A 24,861-nucleotide genomic window follows, 5' to 3' on the forward strand; every position below is an offset into this window, starting at 1 on the left:
AATTTAAAAAAAAAAGAAATACTTTTTAAATATTCCTTAGAATTACTGTTCCATGGAACTACTTTAGGAAATAATGTTTAAGGAGTTATGCTATGGATAATGGCAGTGGGAAGAGAGGCAGACATTCTTGCATATATTCATCTAGCCTGAAATCCCAATCACTGAAGTCACTGAATCACAGCTGAGTGTCCAATATGGTTTTTGGTTTTTTTTTTTTTTGAGACACTGTCTTACTCCCATTGTCTAGGCTACAGTGTAATGGCATTATCTTAGCTCACTGCAACCTCTCCCTCCCAGGTTCAAGCAATTCTCATGCCTCATCCTCCTCAGTAACTGGGACTACAGATGCATGCCACACATCTGGCTAATTTTTGTATTTTTAGTAGACATGGGGTTTCACCATGTTGGCAAGGCTGGTCTCGAACTCCTTAGGTGATGCACATTCTTAAGTGATCCACCCGCTTCGGCCTCCTGAAGTACTGGGATTACAGGCGTGAGCTACCGCACCCAGCCCATTATGGTTTAATATTGAGATAGGTATTCAGATGAGGGTGGAGGAAATGAGATATAAAGAAATGAAGGAAAATAGCACTGACTCCAAGGAGGTGGTCACTTAGTAGGGGATATGACATATTTACCAAAAATTATAAGCCAGGTGGAAAATGTTAACCCCTTTCTCTCTCTCTCTGTGTGTGTGTGTGTGTGTGTGTGTGTGTGTGTGAGAGAGAGAGAGAGAGAGAGAGAGAGAGAAATAGAGAGATAGAGAGAGAGAGAGAGAGAGGCTAGACAGATATAAATGAGCTGCTGTAGGAGTCTGGAGGGAAAAAATAAAACACTCATTTCCAGGAACGGGAGGTATCAGAGAATAAACTGGGTTGGTGTTGAATTTATCCTTTAAGGACAGCTAAGCTATTGACCAGAAGAGATGGAGAAGAGAAGATGGGCATTTGGAATTGGCAGCATCAGGGTGAGCAATCTCATCTATCATAGGCCCTCCCCAACTCAAGTACTAAGTAGTTCCTAGATAGGCCAAGCATGTCAAGCCTTGGTAGACTATGTCCTTGTCTCCTAATTCTTAAGTTCTATATTATTAGACCAATAATAAGAATTATTAGAAATTGGGGTTCCAGTTCTATAATAGTAAAACATCAAAATTCACCACAAAGAATGAAAATAAAATGATATCGATTTTTGAAAATACATATACATATCCAAGTCCTTAATATAAAATTTAAGTTCTGTTTTAAATGCTCCTTTTGGGGGATGTTTTTCTGCATGGAATGAACTTTCTGAGGCTTCTTAAAATATGTGCCCAGTGAAGTTTAGACTAAGGATGCTTTTTCCTTTTCCTGGTAAATCTTCCAGTCATAGAATAGCCTTCTTCATCGTTCCTTGGACCTCTGAACTGCAGTTCAGAATTAGTCATTTATTTCAAGAAGCTTAACACTTAATCTGTGTGCATGTATGTAAACAATAGATTATGCTTTAACAGTAAACAGTAGTGGAGGACATTTTCCATGCTGACTTTAGCTTTCTGTTTGGTGTCAATTTTTGGTCTCCGTGGGAGCAGAAACTGTCTTGCTGTTTGTTCTTTGTCAGCCTAGAGTCCGGAGCAGTGCCTTATCCGTGGGAGGCATTCAGTGTGTGTCTGTTGAAATGATGAAAGGATCATGGGAACGAAATCTTGGCTTCACTTGGGCCAATTTAGAAGAAAAAAAAAAATGTATTTATTTTACTAAGGAAAAAGAAGATTAAAATGGACATTGTAGGGGTAATAAATTCAATAGCTTTGTTGTTGTTGTTTGGTTGGTTGGTTGGTTGGTTTGGGGTATTTTTTGGCTTTATCCCCTAGAAGTACTAAGATGATCGTTTGCTGGAAGAGAAGCCTGTACAGTCTATAGGCTTGATCCAAAGCTGCTGGTAAATCAAGCATTCATTTTTCTAAAGTTACATAAATGAAAGAAAGGACAGGATTTAGAGGATCCAAGGGCCTCTCTTAAGAAACACGTTGACATAAATGTGACCTGCGGAGATTGTGTGCCCCCCTCGAGTGTCTGGCAAGCACCTTCTCATCTTTCAAGACAGCTCGAATGACACCTCTGGGAGGCCCGCAGGCTCCCTGTGGCAGTTGTTTATGCTGCCCTTTGTGTTCCCCAGCACTCTGTGCAAAACTCTCTCAAATATCACTAAGCACACTTCACCCGGTTATCTGTTTACATATCTGAATTCAATTTGATAAAGTTCAATTCCCATTGCAATGCCCTAAGTATTTGCTAGGGCAATGCTAGATTCAAAGGCTCAATGGCAAATTCAAAGGCTCTGGTTGTTGTTTTTTTTTCTTGGATAGGGTCTTGCTCTGTTGCCCAGGCTGGAGTGCAGTGGCATGATCATGGCTCACTGCAGGCTCAACCCTCTAAGCTCAAGCCATCCTCCCACTTCAGTCTCCCTGTGAGTAGCTGGGACCATAGGGGTATGCCATCATGCCTGGCTAATTTTCTAAAAATTTGTGGTTAGAGATGAGGTCTCACTATGTTGCTCAGGCTAGTCTTGAACTCCTGGGCTCATGCAGTCTTCCCGCCATGGCCTACCAAAGTGCTGGGATTACAAGCATGGGCCACCGTGCCTGGCCCCCTGGCTTTTAGAAGCTACTTCCTATCATGGAGGACAGACAAGATACAACTACTTACAGTTCTCTGTTAAGAGCAGGAGAACCTGAGGCAGCAGAGAGGTGACAGGAAGGAGGAAGTGACCATGAACTCCTGAACAGTATGCTTACTTCATATCCTCACCCCTCAGCACAATGTCTGGCATGTAAAAAGTTCCATGCATGTTAATGGAGGGAGGGAAGAGGAAAGGAATCAACAAAATGCCCCTACCCCATCCCCATCTCTCTGCTATTTCTTGTCAAACTAGTTACTCTAAAGTTGGTGTTTTCAAGCTCCTGGAAGAGATATCTTAGAGTATAGAGTTGATGATTCAGTCCTCCCTAGCACATAGTACAGTATACAATAATCACATTTGATGGAGACAAGTCATCGTTTGTCCTGTGTTTAACTGTGGTCCCATGGCACCTATTCATAAACACTACACTCCCAGGAAGTCTACAGGAAAGAGACTTGCAGACAAGTTGCATTTGCTGAACCACTAGCACTACACCAACCTAATTCTTAAGTTCTGTATTATTAGACCAAGAGCTCTTCTACCATCACAAAAGGATTTAGCTAGAATTTTGCTTCCCTCAGAACCTCATTTGCCATCCAGTTTCCCATTTCTCTGCCAGCTTCATCTGTGCAACTCATCTTGGGTTACGTCTGGCAGATGGAGAGAGGAATCTCATTTCAAGTCGCTGCTGTCTGCATCCCAGAGCCCTCCCGGAGCAGCCTCTATTTCACCAAGGACAGAAGAAAGGAGGGATGGGTGTGATCAGCCTCCCCAAGAGATGACAGTGTAAAGTATTCCTCAAATTTTCATCTTCAACGGCTAGTATCATTTAACTCCCTTGGGAGAGACTGCTTTGTTGCCTAGGCTAGCAATATAATCTCCAGCTATCCCAATGCCAAAATATCAATTACAGGTTCATCTGGATGATGGGATAAACTGAAGTTCAGACCACTAGAACAATGACATAAGTCAGGGGTGGGGAGACAGGGTGCCCAAGGGGATTGAGCCCCATGGTAGAAGTGAAATAAGGTGAAGTCAAATTCTCCATATCCTTGCAGATTAAGTAACTAAATTCTAAACTGCTATCTGTCTCATGAAGAGAAGTCCACCAGCAACTAAAGCGAAGCAGGTGTTCTGAAGGGGTTTTCTTTTTGGAGGTCCTAATTAGAAAGATAATATTCCCATAGCACCCCAGCTCTCCCAGCAAAATGACAGGAGAAGATTGAAAAAATAAATGATTGGTAATAACAATTAAGCATTTTACCAGTCACAAAACATCACAGATTGTACAATTTCATTTATATAAAGTATCTAGAAACGGTAAATTCATAGAGACAGAAAGATTGGTGGTTGCCAGTGGCTGAGGGGAGGGGGAAATGGGGAGTAACTGCTTAATGGGTACAGTGTTTTATTTTGGGGTGATGAAAATGTTTTGGAAAGAGACAGAGGTGATGGTTGCAAAACAGTCTGAATATACTAAATGCCACTGAAGGCCGGGTGCGCTGGCTCACGCCTGTAATCCCAGCACTTTGGGAGGCCGAGGTGGGCAGATCACGAGGTCAGGAGATCGAGACCATCCTGGCTAACACAGTGAAACCCTGTCTCTACTAAAAATATAAAAAAATTAGCCGGGTGTGGTGGCGGGCGCCTGTGGTCGCAGCTACTCGGGAGGCTGAGGAAGGAGAATGGCGTCAACCGAGAAGTCGGAGCTTCCAGTGAGCTGAGATCGCGCCACTGCACTCCAGCCTGGGCGACTGAGCAAGACTCCGTCTCAAAAAATAAAAATAAAATAAATAAACTAAATGCCACTGAATTGTTCACTTTAAAATGTTTAATTTCATGCTATGTGAATTTCACCTGATTATTTTTAAAAGTGTTACAATTAAAGGACTAATTATTTCTCATTGCTCAACAATCTACCACTACTGGGGAAAAAGGAGGATCTTGTTTCCATTCAATAGTGATAAGAGGGATTAAATAAGTCTTTAAATTCTAGTATCAGTCATCTTTGGGGCTTTCCTGTGAAAAGCCGAGTACTTACCTGAATGTTGGTAGCAGAGAAGTAATTCAAACCAATGACCCCAGATTTGCCTGGCCCATGTAGTCTAACTTCACAATCAACAGCTGCAGGAGTAGCAAGAGCAGCAACTATTTATCTGCAGCTACGAAGTGCCAGCTAGATAACCAAAAGGCAATCGAGGAGACCTGTGTTAACTAGACTCTAGAACCCTAGCCAGACCTGTGTGATGGAGGTATGTCCCAGGGAGTCACATCTGGTGGCAGTAACATCAGACAAAGACTAAGTGTCGTTTTAATTCACTAGAATATGATGACCTTGCTATTTCCACACACTTCCAGGACAAAGAAAATAAATGTTGGCCAGGCGTGGTGGCTCACGCCTATAAACCCAGCACTTTGGGAGGCTGAGGTGGGTGGATCACCTGAGGCCAGGAATTTGAGACCAATCTGGCCAACATGGTGAAACCCCATCTCTACTAAAAGTACAAAAATTAACTGGGCATGGTGGCACATGCCTGTAGTCCCAGCTACTCGGGAGGCTGAGGCATGAGAATCACTTGAACCTGGGAGGCGGGGGTTGCAGTGAGCTGAGATCATGCCACTGCACTCCAGCCTGGGCGACAGAGCAAGACTCTGTCTTGGGGGAAAAAAAAGAAAGAAATGTTAACAGAGAGCAGGAGGATCTTTAGATGAGAGGCAGCTTTTTTCCCCCTTCTTTATACTAAGATGAAGATCCAAAGCAATTTGCTGTTAAGCGCAAAGAGAAGCACAAAAGCTTAGAGGGAATAAAAACACATTTAGAACAGAGGTTAAAAAAAGGACCTTGAAAGGAAACTACAAGGCTATGTAAACAAAAACATGGTTGAATGCAAACTGAGGAAAAGCAGATGCGGGCTGCCCAGGCTCACATGACACCTTCCCCTTTCACTTCCACATGGCACAGACAGAGCCAAAGACAAACAGGCCCCTGAAGCCCTCACCAGCCAACCTCCGAACCACTCACCTTGCCTCATGCTCTAGTTCGTGAATCTTCCTGGTTTGAGGTCAGGTATGGTCTTCCTACTATGGCTTTGTCTCACCTCCCAGACTTAACACAACACTTAGCTTTGAGCACTTGCTTTCCTTGACCAGGATTTAGACATTTCTCTAGCATGACCGCCAGTGGTCGCTTCTTCTACCTTCAGCCTAACTCAGGATGTCCCTCTACACCACGTGCCTGTGCAGGCATGGAAAAGTGCTCAGCTCTGTTTTGGTGTAGCCTTCCTTTTCTCGCGTGCAGTCCTCAAGACCATGCCTAGAATAAGGTTCTCGAGTTGACTGCAGTGATGCAGCTGCAGGCCAAGGAACACAAATGGCTAGACGGCTGCACGTTTAGAGGGAATCTTTAAACATAATGAAAAGCCAAAATATATTCAAGGCTTTCAAAATCCCCTAATTCTTTTTATTTTATTTTATTTTATTTTATTTTTTGAGACGGAGTTTCACTCTTGTAGCCCAGGCTGGAGTGCAACGGCGCAATCTTGGCTCACCGCAACCTCCGCTTCCCAGGTTCAAGCAATTCTCCTGCCTCAGCCTCCGGAGTAGCTGGGATTACAGGCATGCGCCACCATGCCCGGCTAATTTTTGTATTTTTAGTAGAGACGGGGTTTCTCCATGTTGATCAGGCTGGTCTCAAACTCCCAACCTCAGGTGATCCACCCTCCTTGGCCTCCCAAAGTACTGAGATTACAGGCATGAGCCACCGCACCTGGCCAAAATCCCCTAATTCTATTGCAAGAAACCAACGGAATCAGGGAGCCATACACACACACACACACACACACACACACATCTTTTTTTCTACGTTGTATGAGAAAAAATCATTTAATTCCATCACAAAATGTTCTACATATGTTTTTAAAATTACAGTATTACTTCCCTGGAAAACTTCCTAAAAGAGGAAAAAAGCATCTATTTCCTAAGTCTGTCATGCTAGAAGGAGGAATGGCTTCTGATAGGAAAGCTGAGGTAGAACATCAGTTGTGAGCTCTCTTGGAGTTAAGCAATTTGGACAGGGACTGCAACGTCGTATGCGTGCAACTCCTACCCTGTGTCAGGGCAGTGTCTTGTCAGCTCCAGCCTGATATCACGGCCCTAGTAGCACATAAGCAGCATGGTGAAATCACACTGACGATCCTCCCACCTCAGCCTCCCAAGTGGCTGGGACTGCAGATAGCTAGGACATGCCTGGCCTAGACCTGGCTGGTTTTTCTTGTTGTTGTTGTTTCTTTGTTGTTGTTGTGTGTTTTGGAGTTGTTGTTCTGCTTTTTTTGTTTGTTCGTTTTTGAGACAAACTGGGTCTCACTCTGTCACCCAGGCTGGGGTGCAGTGGTAAAATCTCAGCTCACTGCAGCTTCAACCTCCCCGGCTCCAGTGATCCTCCCACCTCAGCCTTTTGGGTAGCTGGGATCACAGGCACACAGCTAATTTTCTGTGATTTTTATAGAGACAGGATTTTGCCACGTTGCCCAGGCTGGTTTCGAACTCTTCGGCTCAAGTGATTCGCCTGCCTCAGCCTCTCAAAGTGCTGGGATTACAGGTGTGAGCCATCGTGTCAAGCCCACCTGGCTGTTTTGATTACTGACTCTGATCTTGGGCAAGTTATTTGAGTTTTCTGAGCCTGTTTCTCTACTTGTAAGATGGGAATAGTAATATCTATTACTTATTATTTAAGGTAGCTGTGATGGTTTGAATTGTATCCCCCAAAAAGTAAGCTGAAGTCCTGACCCTGCAGTACCACTGAATTTGACCTTATTTGGAAGTAGGGCTGTTGCAGATGTAATTAGTTTAAGATGAGGTCACATTGAAGTAGGGTGGATCCTTAGTCCAATATATCTGGTGTCGTTATAAGAAGAGGGAAGACAGCCATGTGTAGACACAGACACACAGTGAGAATGACAGGTGATGACAGAGGCGGAGACTGGAGGGATGCAGCTGCAGCCCAGGAACGCCGAGGATTGCCAACAACCACCAGAAGCCAGGAAGAGCCAAGGAAGGTTTCCCTTTGATGTGTCTCACAGGGAGCATGGCCCTAACTTGATTTTGGACTTCTAGCCTACAGACCTGTGAAACAATACACTTCTGTTGTTTCAAGCTCTGTTTGCCTAATTTCTTATGGCAGTCCTAGCAAATTAATATGGTGCTAGAGGCCTAATGTATGTATTTTGTGTGTGTGCTGGGTGGAGGGAGTAAGTGTTCTTTAACTGCAGAAGAAAATAAGGCAACCTATCTTATGCATCTAAACCAAGAAGTGTCATCATTTCCTGTGGATCGACCCTCCCACTCACTCTGCTCCAGCACTGACTGGCTCCTGGCTGTGGCTGGAACACCCCAGCTGCATTCCCTCCTTAGGGCCTTTACACCCACTGCTTCCTCTACCTGGAACAGGCCCAGGGCCAACTCCTGACTTCCTGCCTTTCCTCGATGAGGCCCCTTCTGCAATTTGCACTCCCACCCCACTAACCAACTTCTCTTGCTCTACTTTACTTTTTCTTTTCTCCATGTTCTCAGTGGATTCTAATATCCTAGTAATGTGTTTATTATATGCATTATTTATCATCTCCATCCATGCTACAACATTAAGCTCCATGCACTGATGTGAACACACATCAAAAATAGTACCTAGTTCACTGTAGGTGCTTAAGAAAAAATTTTCTAAAAATCCATCATTCATTTTCAAATGACCACTTTAATTATTACAGAAGCCGTATGTGTTCACTGTAAAAAATTAGAAAAAAATTAAAAGCTTCAAACTCCCACCATCTAATAAAACCTCTCAAATTACAAGAAATCAGACTGACTTTTATCTTCTTTAAGTGACTCCCTAAGGGGTGCTGACAATCCAGGAGAACTCTCATGGTAGAGGTAACATTCATCTTACAAAGCTTGGTATGTGAATTTAATGAAATAAAGTAACCAAATAGTCAATACAATGCTTATCATAGCAACTAAGACAACTAATGAGTAGTTTTTATTAACAGGTAGTTATCGTAATAGGTCACTGTTGATAGGTAGTTGTTATTTTATTTCCTTTGATCTCATATTTAACTTCCATCCCTTCCCACAACTTACAAAAAGTAAGTGGCGGATATCTGCAGCCAAAATAATGATATGATGCTATTTATTTATTTATTTTGAGATGGAGTCTTGCACTGTCACCCAGGCTGCAGTGCAGCGGCGAGATCTCGGCTCACTGCAACCTCTCCCTCCCGGGTTCAGGCGATTCTCCTGCCTCAGCCTCCCAAGTAGCTGGGATTACAGGCGCCCGCCATCACGCCCAGCTGTTTTTGTATTTTTAGTAGAGATGGGGTTTCACCGTGTTGGCCAGGCTGGTCTTGAGCTCCTGACCTTGTGATTCGCCCACCTCGGCCTCCCAAAGTGCTGGGATTACAGACGTGAGCCAACATGCCCGGCTGATATGATGTTATTTTTACAGGGGAGGCAGATGAGGAATGCCTCCCACTCCCAGCATTCAGAAGACAAAGTTCCCCAAACTCACAGGACCAAGCTCTGTGGCTCAAAAGCAACATGAGACACAAGGCCACTGTTTCCATTGAATTTTCTAATAGCAAGAAAACAATGAACAATGATAACCATTTTTTTTTTTTTTTGAGACAGAGTCTCGCTGTATTGCCCGGGCTGGAGTGCAGTGGCACAATCTTGGCTCACTGCAACTTCTGCCTCCTAAGTTCAAGCGATTCTCCTGCCTCAGCCTCCTGAGTAGCTGGGACTACAGGTGCCCACCACCACACCTGACTGACTTGTATTTTTAGTAGAGATGGGTTTCAGCATGTCAGCCAGCCTGGTCTCAAACTCCTGACCTCAAGTGATCCGCCCGCCTCAGCTTCCTAAAGTGCTGGGATTACAGGTGCAAGCCACTGCACCCGGGTGATAACCACATTTTTGTATTACATGTCCTCTCCCATTTACAAAACCTTTTCCCATGAAACTTTCTTTTATAGATGAAATAACTGGGGTTCAGAGAATTTAAGTCACTTGTCCAAGTTGACTCAGCTGGTAAGTAGAAGAGTTGGGAATGCAACCTAGGATTAGATCACTGATGACAAGGATCACTTGTCCTGATATTCAGTGAAATACATACTAGTCCTAGAATCCCACTTACAACAAATGAAACATTCCTTAGCATTTTTTCCATAAGCTACTTCCCTCTCCATACTCCACGTAAAAGACTTACCTATCTTAATAGCCACAGGTCCTTTTCTTGTTGGATAATTCTCCACCAAAATTTTCTCCTTGCAAAAGGGAAACTTCACCTTCAGCCGTAAATGTCAGGAAATGGGGTACATTGCTGAGAAAGCCTGGGAATCACTGCTCTTGTAAGCTGTTGAGAAAAAAACAAAACATCAAGAACTTTATGTCTTCAATCCTCTCTTGGGGAGCCTTTAAAATGAATCCCTTTTCCAATCCTTGGCAGAAGTCAGCACAAAAGAGGTTTCTTCCCCCTCCATGAGTCTTCCAATTAGGTTTACCAACATTCGATTTGCACTGTTTAGCCAAAATTTACTATAGAGCTTTAAAAGCATTTATTATTAAATTTCCCCCTTTTGAGAGGACTAAAAGAATCACATCCCTGAATACTGAGACTTCCATATGCTTACACATAGCATTGCACATATATTCTTCATGTAGTTTAACTAAAATTCAAGAAGCTAGAAGACACAAATCCAATTTAGCAGACGTGAAGGCAGTAATCATTAGGTTATTTCCTAGTGAAGGCACCTTTTTACTCTAATACAAATCACAGAGTTAACTAGGTTAATGAGCTTCCTGTGGGTAGAGTGCACAATCCCTTCTAAAGCTGCCTGAATGAAAACCAGGATGTAATGAATGTAGATTTTAGCTGGAATGGAGGTAGAAAATGTCCAAGAAACAACCTCAGATTAACACAGGCCCTAAGCAAAGCTCTGTGAAACAAGACAACATTCTGGGGCAACAATACAGGACGAAGTCACTCCAAATCTCAGGATGGACAAGGGTGTCAAGCCCTGATGGGGGTTGGCTTGTATGGGCTTAGAGAAGAATTCTCAGTTCTGGCTATGAGGGACTAGCTTCTAGCAGACCAATTTCTCATTGAATACAACTAGAACAGTTGGACAAAAGTTATTTTTAAAATCTGTTTAAAGGCTTCGGAGGACTACCAAGACAGCCAGGGCATGAGAGGCCACGATCTTAAGGGAGAAGGGAAATAAAATTGAGGCAAGTCAGACATTTTGTACCACTTTTCCTTTTGAGACACCCACTGGTTTTTTAGGAGGCACAGGGCAAAACTACTGAGAAACCTAGCAGAAAGTGGCTATTTAGAGGAACATAAAGTGAATGGACCTTTTGTCCAACTTACAGGCTGAGGCGATCCCAGAGAGAAGGGAAATGCAAAGAAATGAGCTCAACATTCTGCCTCGGTTTAACTTTGTAAGGAACTGTGAAACATTTTTCAGAAGCGGTTGTATCATTTTGCACTCCCATCAGTAATATATGAGAGTTCTAGTTTACACAATCTCATCAACGTTTGGCATTGGCACCTTACAGAACAAGAAAAGCAAGAAAAAACCAAACCCAAAATTAGTAGATGGAGAGAAATAATAAAGATCAGAGCATAAACAAATAACATTGAGACAATAAACCACCAAAGATTAACAAAATAAAAAGTTGGCTTTTTTAAAAGATAAAAAAAATTTGACAAATCTTTACCTAAGCTAAGAAACAAGGAGAGAAGACTCAAATAAATAAAATCAGAGACAGAAAAGAAGGCATTACAACAGGTACCATGGAAATAAAAAGGCTCATTAGAGACTATTATGAACAATTGTACAACAATAAATTGGAAAACCTAGATGAAATGGTTACTCTCCTACATCCATGCAACCTACCAAGATTGAACAAATAGAGAATCTGAACAGACAAATAAAAAGTAACAAGATTGAAGCAGCAATAAAAAGTCTCTCATTAGGGAAAGCCCAGAACCTGATGGCTTCACTGCTGAATTCTACCAAGCATTTAAAGAAAAATTAATACCAATTCTACTCAAACTGTTTCAACAAATTGGAAAGAAGGGAATACTTCCACACTTATTTTACAAGGGCATCATTACTCTCATACCAAAACCAAAGGCATAAAAAAGATGCAAAAATCCTCAACAAAATACCATCAAACCACAGTCAACATCACATTGAAATGATCATTTACCATGATCAGGTGGGATTCACCCCAGGAATGCAAAAATGGTTCAACATACACAAATCAACACATCACATTAACAGAATAAAAGACAAAAACTATATGATGATTTCAATAGATGCCTCCTAAAAAGCATTCAATGAAATTCAACATTGCTTTATGATAAAAATCCTCAAGAAACTGGGTATAAAAGGAACATACCTCAAGACAATAAAGGCCGTGTATGACAAAACCAAACCAAAAGATAGCATCACACTGAACAGGGGAAATTGAAAGCCTTTCTTCTAAGCTCTAGAACAAGACAGGGATGCCCAGTTTCACCACTTTTATTCAACATAGTACTGGAAGTCCTAGATAGAGCAATTAGACAAGAAAAGGAAATAAAGGGCATCCAAATTGCAAAGAAAGAAGTCAAATTGTACTTGTTTGCAGATGACATTATCTTATATTTAGAAAAATCTAAACGCTCTAAAAAAAAACTGTTAGAACTGATAAATTCAGTAAGGTTGCAGAATACAAAATTGTCATACAAAAATCAGTAGTATTTCTATATGCCAACAGTTAACAATCTGGAAAAGAAATCTAGAAAGTAATCTCATTTACAAAACCTACAAAAAGAATACCTAGGAATAAATTTAACCAAAGAATTAAAAGATCTCTACAATGAAAACTATAAAACACCAATGAAAGAAATTGCGCCAGGCTCGGTGGCTCATGCCTGTAATACCAGCACTTTGGGAGGCTGAGGTAGGTGGATCACAAGGTCAGGAGATCAAGACCATCCTGGCTAACACAGTGAAACCCCATCTCTACTAAAAATACAAAAACAAAAAAATTAGCCGGGTGTGGTAGTGGGTGCCTGTAGTCCCAGCTACTCAGGAGGCTGAGGCAGGAGAATGGTGTGAACCTGGGAGGCGGAGCTTGCAGTCAGCAGAGATTGCGCCACTGCACTCCAGTCTGGATGACAGAGTGAGTCTCCATCTCAAAAAAAAAAAAAAAAGAAATTGGAAGGATATTCCATGCTCATAGTTTGAAAGAGTTAATATTGTTAAATGCCCATACTACTTAACGTGATCTATAGATTCAATGAAATCCCTATCAAAATGTCAATGACATTCTTCAGAGAAATAGAAAATGCAATGCTAAAATTCACATGGAACCACAAAAGACCCTGAATAGCTAAAGAAAACTAAGCAAAAGGAACAAAGCTGGAGTCATCACACTACCTTATTTCAAAATATACTACAAAGCTATAATATCTAAAACAGCATGGTACTGGTTTAAAAATAGACACATAGACCAATGGAACAGAATAGACAACCCAGAAATGAATTCACACTTTTATAACCAAATAATTTTCAACAAAGACACCAAGAACACACACTGGGGAGAAAACAGTCTCTTCAATAAATGATGCTGGGAAAACTGGATATCCATATACAGACTAAAACCAGACCTCCATATCTCACCATATACAAACATTAAATAAAAATGAATTAAAGATTAAATGTAAGACCTGAATCTATGAAACTACTACAAGAAAACAGTGGGGAAATGCTTCAGGACATTGGCCTGGACAAAGTCATTGAGTAAGACCTCAAAGGCACAGGCAACCAAAGCAAAAATCAGCAACTGGGATTACATTGAGCTAAAAAGCTTCTGCATAGCGAGGAAAACAACAAACGAAGAGACAACCAACAGAATGTGAGAAAACATTTGCAAACTATCCATCTGACGAGGGATTAATAACCAGAATTATTGAGTTGTTAGAACAACTCAACAGCTAAAAACAAATAATTTGATTTAAAAATGGCAAAAGAGGATATCCTGTGTGTGTACCCTGATGTGATTATTATGTATTGCATGCCTGAAGCAAAATATCTCATGTAATTCATAACTACATACCCACAAAAATTTAAAAAATTTTAGAAAATTAAAAAACAGAACTTCTGCTAAAGAAACTGAATTAAAATGGCAAAAGACATCCAAGTGGCAAGTAGGTATATTAATCATTAGGGAAATGCAAATCAAAAACCACAATAAGATATTATCTCACACCAGTTAAAATTGCTATTAACAAAAAGATAGGAAGTAACATATGCTGGCAAGGATGCAGAGAAAGGAGAATGTACACTGTTGGTGGGAATGTAAATTAGTACAACCACTATGGACAACAGTATGGAGGTTCCTCAAAAAACTAAGAAGAGAACTACCATATGATCCAGCAATCTCACTGCTGCATATGTTAATATAACCAAAAGAACATTAGTGTATCAAACAGATATCTGTATGTTATGGTTTGGCTCTGTGTCCCCACCCAAATCTCATGTTAAATTGTAATCCCCACCTGTCAGGGGAGGGGCCTGGTGAGAGGTGACTGGATCATGGGGATGGATTTCCCCCATGCTGTTCTCGTGATAGTGAGTGAATTCTCACAAGATCTGATAGTTTAAAAAGTGTGGCAGTTTCCCGCCTCACTCTTTCTCTCTTGCCACCATGTAAAACATGCCTTGCTTCCCCTTCACCTTCTGTCATGATTGTAAATTTTTTGAGGCCTCCCAATCATGCTTCCTGTTAAGCCTGTGGAACTGTGAGTCTATTAAACCTATTTTCTTCATAAATTACCTAGTCTCAGGTAGTTCTTTATATCAGTGTGAAAACAGACTAATACACCGTACTCCCATGTTTATTGAAGCACTATTCACACAATAGCCAAGATACAGAATTAACCTAAGTGTCCATCAACAGATGAATGCATAAAGAATATGTGTTATATATACACACAATGGAATATTATTTAGCCATAAAAAATGAAATCCTGTCATTTGCAGCAACATGGATGGAACTAGACATTAGGTTAAGTGAAATATGCCAGAAACAGAGAGGCAAATATCACATTCTCACTTACATGTGGGATTTAAAAAATTGATCTCATGTTCCTACAGAGTAGAATGATAGTTACTAGAGGCTAAGAAGGGAAGCAGGGAGAGGGGGATGACAAGGAGTTGATTAATGGGTACAAAAATACAGTTAGATAGAATAAGTGTTCAGTAGCATAATAGGGCAATTTAGTTAACAATATTTATTGTATATATCAAAATAGCTGGAGGACAGGATTTCAAATGCTCCTGACACAAAGAACTGATAAAGGTCTGAGGTGATGGATGTGCCAGTTACCCTGATTTGATCATTACACATTATATGCTTGTATCAAAATATACCATGTACCCCATAAATATGTACAACTATTATGTATCCATTAAAAATTTAAAAATCAAAAACAGAAGCATGCATTTAAAAAAATAGTGTTGCCAGACTTTAGTTTGAACCATTCTAGTGTGACTCCTACAACTCAGTAACAAACAACCCAATTTATTTAATGGACAAAGGATTTGCATAAATATTTCTCCAAAGAAGATACATCAATTCCAAATTAGTGCATGACAAATTGCTCAACGTCACTAATCATTAGGGAAATACAAATCAAAAGTACGATGAGATACCACCTCACACCTACTAGGATGGCCATTATCAAAGATACAGAAAATAACAAGTGTTGGTGAGGATGCAGAAAAATTGAAGCCCTTCTTGTACCCTGTTGGTAGGAATGTAAAACGTACAGTGGACACAAAAATCAGTATGGTGTCTCTAAAAACATTTAAAATAAAATGACCACATTATCTAGCAATTTGCATATATGCAATTCTGGGAATATATGCAAAAGAAGCGAAAGCAAATAAATGTTTACCAATTATTACAAATAAATTTTAACAAGTGGGCAAATTGACAAATATGGAATCCATAAATAATGAGCTTTGACTGTATGTCTATGTATGGTTTCAAGTCTGAAATCTGGTTTTCCTTTCTTCAGTTTCTTCTCATTTAGACAAAATAGGCCTGATGAAGCTCTAAACACATTTAATATAGCGAGGTGTCATCTAAAATGAAGTAGCTTCATGGAAACCCATTTGCTGATGAGAAAGCAATTTACAACTTGTTCTGTTGAACACTCATATTTGGAGTTCAACACCCATCTCTATTAATTTCCTTTCTCATATCCTCAGGGATAACTTTACAGAACACCTGAAATGTTAACAATTTGTAATTCAAGAATGAATGTATCTGAGCACTTTTTCAAATACAGGAACAAAATCAGCAAGAATGAGGCAATGCATGTTTTGAAGGAGAAGGAAGAGCAATGTGATCCTCAGTGAACTCAGAGCATGTATACTCAAAGGTAAACTTCTTTGACTTTTTTCCATTTGCTATGGTTGTGTACAGGATGTTTCACAGCTCCTGCGATCTGTGGGGTCACCCTAAAAAACAAGTGCTAAGAGAAAGTTGCCTGCATTTCAAATTTTCAGTCTAACAGTCAGAAAGGCTGGGTGTTGGCCGGGCGCGGTGGCTCACGCCTGTAATCCCAACACTTTGGGAGGCCGAGGCGGGCGGATCACCTGAGGTTGAGAGTCCGCCACCAGCCTGACCAACATGGAGAAACCTCGTCTCTACTAAAAATACAAAATTAGGCCGGGCACAGTGGCTCATGCCCGTAATCCAGCACTTTGGGAGGCTGAAGTGGGCAGATCATGAGGTCAGGAGATCGAGACCATCCTGGCCAACATGGTGAAACCACGTCTCTACTAAAAATACAAAAATTAGCTGGGCATGGTGGCACGCACCTGTAGTCCCAGCTGCTCAGGAGGCTGAGGCAAGAGAATCGCTTGAACCCAGGAGGTGGAGGTTGCAGTGAGCCGAGATCACGCCACTGCACTCCAGCCTGGTGACAGAGCAAGATGCTGTCTCAAAAAAAAAAAAATTAGCTGGGCGTGGTGGCACATGCCTGTAATCCCAGCTACTCAGGAGGCTGAGGCAGGAGAGTTGCTTGAACCCGGGAAGCAGGGGTTGCGGTTAGCCGAGATCATGCCATTGCAAAGCAGCCTGGGCAACAAGAGTGAAACTCTGTCTCAAAAAAAGAAAGGCTGGGTGTTAGAACCACATCTCCAAGATTCGTTTACTTCTGCAAGTCATGATGCCTGTGACCTGGCACTTGAGAACAGATTGTAACAGAGAAAATACAGCTGAATTACTCAGAAGATTTCTGCCCAGCAGCGGTAACTGTGCTGCTTGCTGTTTTCCGCCATGCAGAATTAGGTTCCCATCAAGATGGCTTCAGTTTTTCAGGCAAATACAATGTGGTCACTTTGAGCAGTGTCTTCTCAGCCCATTCTCAATAGCAATTGGCAAAAGAAGCGGTTTTAGTGGACAGTGGGACCTAAATAGTGATACTATCTTCCTTTTATTCCTCTGCGACTCCCCAACTAACAGAAGGGTACTGCAGGAATGATCTGAACTTTGGGACAGGAGACCCATTTCCAGCCTTGGCTAGATTTAAAGTTATACTGTAAAGTTGAAAAAAAAAAAAAAAGAAAAACCCTCAAAAGATACCTCCATACCTCCACGCACCAGCAGGAGTACAGAAATTCTGTTCCTCCATCTCCTGCCTTCCCCAGCCTCTTCCCCAACAGAACTTCTGGGAACATGCAGGTTCAACAGACCTCCTTAAAGCTGTGTGTTTGGAGCTATAAAGGTGGAAAATCTGAAACCATAAGCACACGGAAACATCTTCACAGGTGCCTTACCCACAGGACGGAGGCAGGCATATGGTTGAAACTCCCCACCACCACCCCTAGATCTTATAATTTTCTACTATTTGTCTGCACAGGGAACATTTCTTAGCTAAGCTACAATGTTGATAGTCTGTAAGCTTACCACTATTCATTATTATTTATCTTCCTCCTTTTGTTGTGAAACTTCAGTGGCAAATTGTCCATACTTGTTATCTCCACCATCTCAGCATTGTTCACTCCTTTACCCCCCACCTCACCTATCTGATCATTCTACTCAAATTGCACTTTTCAAAGTCACCAATAACCTGTGAATCCCAAAATAAAAACTGTTGCTCAATTTGCATTTGTCTTGACACCCATCAGTCTCTGATCTACAGCCCCCCTAATCTATGATGCTGCTAACTGGACAACACTACTTGAAACTGTTCCTTTAGTTTCTTTGATACTGTGTCTTCCTGGTTGTTTTTACATACTCTTTTGCTCCTCCACTGATAAATATTCACAGTTAGTATCTGTTCCTCGTCAGCTATAATGACCATAGTCTTTCTTTTTTTTTTATTATACTTTAAGTTCTAGGGTAAATGTGCACAATGTGCAGGTTTGTTACATATTTATACATGTGCAGTGTTGGTGTGCTACACCCATTAACTTGTCATATAATGATCATGGTCTTTCTAAGACGATCTCTGTCATTCTGCTTTTTCATTCTCTGTCATTTTCCATGCCCGATTAGTTTTTTAAAAAATCTTATTTGTTTCTTTCTTTGAATGTCCCTTTAATCTGTTATCTCTGTCACCACCATGATGCAGAATCCCACCTACTCATGCATGACTTGCTGCAGCATCCTATTATTTAGTTTGTCTGCCTCTGTTGAACCCTAAACATTACTGCCAGATTAATTCAGCCAATTCTCCTTGTGTTAAATTACCCCCTATTTACAAAACACATGATGACTCCCCATTATTCACGTAATAGTTTTTTAAGAGATAGGGTCTCATTCTGCTGCTCAGTCTGGAGTGCAGTGGCACAATCACAGATCACTGTAACCTCGAGCTCCTGGGCTCAAGCGATCCTCCCGCCTCAGCCTCAAGCTGGGACTACTATAGGCACACACCACCATGCCTGGCTAATTTTTAATTTTTTGTAGAGATAGGGTCTTGCTATGTTGTCAAGGCTAGTCTCAAACTCCTGGCCTCAAGCAACCCTCCTTTCTCTCCCTCCCCGAAGTGCTGAGATTACAGGTGCAAACCACTGCACCCAGTCTATTCACAGAATAAATGTCTCAGTCTGCCATTCAAGTTCCCCCAAAATCCAGCCCCTCTTTACCTGGCCAAGATTTTCTATACCCAATACCAAAAGTATATAAAATGACTATACCAAAAGTATCCAAAATGATACCCAGATCTCTAAGCCTCCCTATTTTCAATGAGCAGCACAGAGAACTCTTGGTTTTTCCCTGGACCTTCCACTTAACATTGCCACTACCACTGTGATTCATGGTTCCCACTCCCAACAGAGCAACTGAACATGTATCATCCCCTCAAAGAACCTGCGCTCTTCAGAATACCCACTCTTCAGAGCTACGTGGATTCTACCAGGATTACTCCAGTCAAACCAGAAGGCATGTGACAGGCAGGGAGTGGCAAGCCAAGAAATGAAGGGTCCTCTGTGTTTGTGATGTTGGCATTCGAATGTTATTCCATTACAGGGGATGGAGGAGGAAGAGGAGGAAGGAAAAAGGAGGGTTTTTTGTTGTGGTTGTTGTTGTTGTTGTTCTTCTACTCAGTGAAAGTACAAACAGAACCTAAGTATCATAAACTGAACTCATTCAATTCTTTTCAGTAAAGTAGCTCACCAGATAAATACCCCTGCTGGTTGTTTGAATTACAGATGAGTAAACTGATCTGCTTCTTTATTTTCAACTTCTCAAAGGCAACTGTTCACAAGCACATCTTAGGAAACAAACTCATCTCCCTGATACTCGGCTGCAGAACAAATGGCTAAAGATTAACAATACACTTAATGGGCCAGTCGTGGTGCCTGTAATCTCAGCACTTTGGGACGCCAAGGCAGGTGAATGGCTTGAGCTCAGGAGTTCGAGACCAGCCTGAGCAACATGGCAAAACCCCGTCTCTACAAAAAAATACAAAAATTAGCTGGGTGTGGTGGTGTGCACCTGTAGTCCCAGCTACTTGGGAGGCTGCGGTGGGAAGATTGCTTGAGCCTAGGAGGTAGAGGTGCCATCAGCAAAGATAGCACCACTGCACTCCAGCCTGGGTGACAGAGCCAGACCCTGTCTCAAAACAAAACCAATACTCTTAAAGGAAACTCTAAAGTTCAGGCATGAAAAGATAGGCCTGGCATGGGTTCATGAACCTGTTCTCTGGGCATGGGAGGTAAACGGACCACCAAGGAGCCTTTCCTTTTGAGAGTACTATTCCCTGAGCTAATGCTAGAAACTCAAGGCTCCTGATTAGATGATAAAAATTATTTATACTTTAGATATGATGCTTGTTCCCAAAACTGTAACCATATGGCCTTCCATATGGAACTGTCTTGAATTTCCATTCTCATATTTTCATTCCTCTAAATCAGCTCATCCCTAGTCTCCTTTGTTGGGATTTCAGAATATAGTACAGATTCTTCCTGATTTAGCTACGAAGAAACAACTTACTCCCTATTTGTTTGTTCTCTGGCAGTGGGAACAGATTTCCACTGATCCCTCCACACCTCAGCCCCTAATGAATCTTACCCACTTCAGGAATGCCTTTGTAGTGAGCCCCATCAACAAAGGTAGTCTGTAACCTTAAATAATTTGACTTGTTTAATATATTGGCTTGTGAAGTTTGTTGCTGAACTACTGATGACTTTTTTCTATGGAAGCCATGTGATAAACGGTCATTAGGTTCTCAGGCTAGCTCTCATGCCCATTCATCTACTCATCCATAGTATCACAGCAGTAGTATGATGGGGGAAAATCTTTCTGCATTCCTGAATCCCCTTGACCTAACGGTAGGAAAGGAATGAATGGTTCCAATTTCTTTGTGTCTTTGTGTCTTTCTAGGGATCCTTTGCATATACAACTATAGTTTTACATATATAAATTTATATTATATATGTAGTTACATAGTTATATATAATTATATATATAGTTGAATATGCAGATAATATTATATATATCCATCAGTGGACAAAAAGATAAATAAAATGACATATATATGTGAATAGTGTTAAGCCTTTATTCTTATTTTTTTCAATGAGACTCATTTTATGAGACCAGCATAATCCTAATACCAAAAACAAATACATGGTAAGAAAGCTAGAGAGCAATATTCCTTATGGACATAAATGCAAGCATTAAGTTAAAAATTGGTAATTTGAATTCTGCAATATGGTAAAAGGATAATATATTATGTCCAAGTGGTGCTTATCCCAGGAATGCAAGGTCGGTTCACAATCAGTGTAATTTACAATATTAACAGACAAAAAAAAGAAAAAAAATCTTAAAGAGTTGCAGAAAAAACATTTAACAAAAAACAACATCCTTTTCTAATAAAAATGATTTAAAAACTGGGAATACAAGACAGTTTCCTCACCCTGATAAAGAGCATCTATGAAAAACTTACAGCTAACATCCTACTTGATAAAAGGCTGAATGATCTCCTCCCAAGATTGGCAACATGGCAAAATTGTCTATACTCTCTACTTCTCTTTAACATTGTAGTAGAGGTCACAGTCAGTGAAACAGACAAGAAAGAGAAATAAAAGTGATACAGATTGGAAAGGAAGAAGTAAAACCATCTTTGTACACAGACAACATGATAATCTATGTAGAAAATCCTGAGGAATCTATCAAAGGTAACCAGAAGTAATATGTGAGTTTCCCAGGGTTTTAGGATACTAGGTCAATAAATAAAATTAACTGACTTATATCATTTAGCATAATTTCCTCAAGGTTCATCCATGTTGCATATTGCAGGATTTCCTTCTCTTTTAAGGCTGAATAATATTACTGTGTATACATATGTCACATTTTTTACGTCCATTCATCTGTTGGTGAATATTTAGGTTGTTTCCACATATTGGTTTTGTGAATAGTCTATTCAGACTTTGAAAAGAGGGAAATCCTATCATTTGCGACAACTTGAATGAAATTAGAGGACATTATGTTAAATGAAATAAGCTAGGCACAGAAAGACAAATACCACGTATTATTGCTTATATGTGGAATCTAACATGATCCAAATCATAGAAGCAGAGAGCAGAATGGTGGTTACCAGAAGCTGGGGAGGGGAGCTAACAGGCAGATGCTGGTCAAAGGGTACAAAGTTTCAGTTAGACAGGAAGAATAAATGGTATTTGAGATGATGATATGTTAATTAGCTTGATTCAATCATGCCACATTGTATACATATATCATAGCACCACTTTATAGCCCATACATATATACAATTATAATTTGTCAATATCCAGTTTAATAAGTTAGATACACATTGTCCTACACATTTCTGTTTTCTCTTAAAATAACTTGGAGATCTGCTGCATATCAGTACAATGTGGATCTGTCACGTGCTTTTTAATAATTCTACAGATATAACACAGCTTTTTTGAAAAAAATGAAATAACATAAATCTATTGATAATTTCATAAATTGTATAATAAAGGTAAACTTAAAATTTCCTTTTCTCATTATAAAAGTAGTAAATAATCACAAAAGAAAAATCAAGAAGTGAAAAATATTACCCACAATCCCACTAAAACTTTGTCAGTGTAGTTTTTTCAAGACAGCGTTCTTAGAGTCTGATGGATGGACATTCACACCAGAATCACCTCAGGTGCCTGCCAGATGAGCAGATTTCAGAGCACTGTCCCATACTTATTAAGTCATAATTTCTGAGTATGGTGCTTTATTTAGTATTGTAAGATTCACAGATGAAGTTTGAAAACTGTAGCTGAAGGCCCTTTTCTCTGCCTTAAAAAGTTTTCATTATATTTTACATGCAATGTTGCATTCTTCCTTTAAAAAAAATTTTTACAGCTAATGTTTTGTATTTTTCCATGCTACTAAATTGTCCTTGCTGCTACTATCATTGTAATTGCCTGTGTAATACTCCATTAAATGGTGTTTTTTTTTTTTTTTTTTGGAGACAGAGTGTCTCTCTGTCTCACCCAGGCTAGAGTGCAGTGGTGTGGCTCACTGCAACCTCCGCTTCCTAGGTTTAAGCAATTCTCCTGTCTCGGCCTCCCGAGTTGCTGGGATTATAGGCATGCACCACCACACGCAGCTAATTTTGTATTTTTAGTAGAGACGGGGTTTCACCATGTTGGGCAGGCTGGTCTTGAACTCCTGACCTCAGGTGATCCACCCACCTCAGCATCCCAAAATGCTGGAATTACAGGTTTAAGCCACCATACCCAGCCAAATGAGTATTTCTTAATTTACTTATCTGTTCATCTGTTGTTGGACACTTAGGATCTTCCCATTGTATTCATTTTTTAAAATAGCACTGCAACAAATATCTTTGCTGCACATAACTTTTTCCATATTTTGGACTACTTCCAAAAGATAAAATCATATAAGTGAAAAAATTGGGTTAAAAGAAATAAATATGGTTAAGGCTCAGAATGCAAACTGCCTTCCAAACTATATTAATTTATATTTCCAGCTGGGTACAGTGGCTCACACCTGTAATCTGGGAGGCTAAGAAGGGAGGATCGCTTGAGGCTGGGAGTTCAAGACCAGCCTGGGAAACATAGAAAAAAACCCATCTCTACAAAAAAACATTTTTTTATTAGTTAGGTGTAGTGTTGTGTGCCTATAATCCTATCTACTCTGGAGGTTGAGAAAGGACGACTGCTTAAGCCCAAGAGTTCCAGGCTACAGTAAGCTATAATTGTGCTACTACACTGCAGGCTGGGCAACAGATTGAGACCCTGCCTCTTACAAAACAAATTCAATTTCCACTAGCAATGAATTAGTTTTTGCTGTCTCCATTTGAACTCTTTGCTTGCTAATTTAATAAGCAAAATATTATTTTTTAATTTCTTTGTAAGGTAAACATTTTTCTATATGTATGTTGAGTAGCATTTCTTTTTTGGTAAATTATTAATGTTATTTGACTTTTTCCTCATGAGGTAACTCTTTCTACATAAATAGGATAGCTTTATTTAACCTTGAAGTTATTCCCTAAGGCATGAAGTACTGAGATTCTGGGTCTCTTAAAGGTATAACCTTTTCGCTGACTGGCACACTGCTCAGAGAGCCAATGTAGCTAAAAGCATGGACTTAGCAGTAATCTGCTGCATACTAACTGTGTGTCCTTGGGTAAGTTACTTAAATCTTAATGCTTCAGCTTCCTCACCTTTAAATGGTAATGTGTGATAATCATTATTAATAATCAATGGTTTCCCGGATTGAATGAGTCGGTACACATAGCACCTGGCACACAGTAAGCACTTAATAAATGAGAGCTGTTAGCCATCCTGTAGATGTGAGCTCCAGAGGAGCAGGGATTTCTGTCTCTTGCGCTACGTCAGTGCCCAGCTGACAACAGACTCTCAGTGGATGTTCTTTAAACCACTAGGCCGAGAAACACCACTGAAGGCAGTAATGTGTCTGCTAAAGTGCCTGCAGTCTGCACCTTTCATTTTCCCAGGCAGTTGGAGGTAAAGATGCGGGTAGGTCAGACTGACGATGGCAGAAAGTGATAAAATTCACCTGAACTTCCTTAACACAGTGAAACAAGAGCTGCTCTGGAATCTGCAAAGAATGGCCAGAAACTGCCATCTGGGTCAGGACATTCCAACTGCCCAAGTTGTTTCTCTTTCCTCCCACTTGATTTCAGAGATCAGTCCTGCCCAGATGTTCTCACTAGGTCTGTCTTTGAAAGGAAACAAATGGAGGACTCTGAACCAAATTGCATTCAGAATTTAACCTGAAGAGCAATTTATTAGAATCTTTTAGGTCGATTCTCCATTTATTTTTGCCTGAGAAACTCTATAACAGTTTCGATCAGGCTCACTGAAGTATAACTTACCACCCTTTTTATGTATACAGCTCACATACATGCACAATAATGTCACCACACTGCAATCAAGGTATAAAACATTTCCACCACTCCAAAAAGTTCCCTCATACTCCCCTTCTGTAGTCGATCCCATCTTCCGTCCCCAACCTCTGGTACACACTGATCTGATTTCTGTCCCTACAGTTTTGCTCTCTCCCAAATGTCATATACATGAAATCATACAGTATGGCTCCCTTTTGTGCCCAGCTTCTTGCACTCCGCCTAATGCTATGGAGATTCTTCCATGTTGTTGC

At 40.6% G+C, this 24,861-nt stretch overlaps 1 protein-coding gene across 2 annotated transcripts in view; it reads right to left on the reverse strand.

Moving 5' to 3' along the window:
• CRACD (capping protein inhibiting regulator of actin dynamics) overlaps positions 1-24,861 on the reverse strand; it is a 280,521-nt gene that overhangs the window by 140,071 nt on the left and 115,589 nt on the right. For both annotated transcript variants that reach the window (XM_019025970.4, XM_019025968.4), the window contains exon 2: positions 9,914-10,060. The gene's annotated coding sequence lies outside the window, so the exon portion shown is untranslated. The remainder of the gene's footprint in view (positions 1-9,913; positions 10,061-24,861) is intronic.

Source organism: Gorilla gorilla, chromosome 3, assembly GCF_029281585.2.
Source record: "Gorilla gorilla gorilla isolate KB3781 chromosome 3, NHGRI_mGorGor1-v2.1_pri, whole genome shotgun sequence".
Taxonomy (NCBI): Eukaryota; Metazoa; Chordata; class Mammalia; order Primates; family Hominidae; genus Gorilla; species Gorilla gorilla.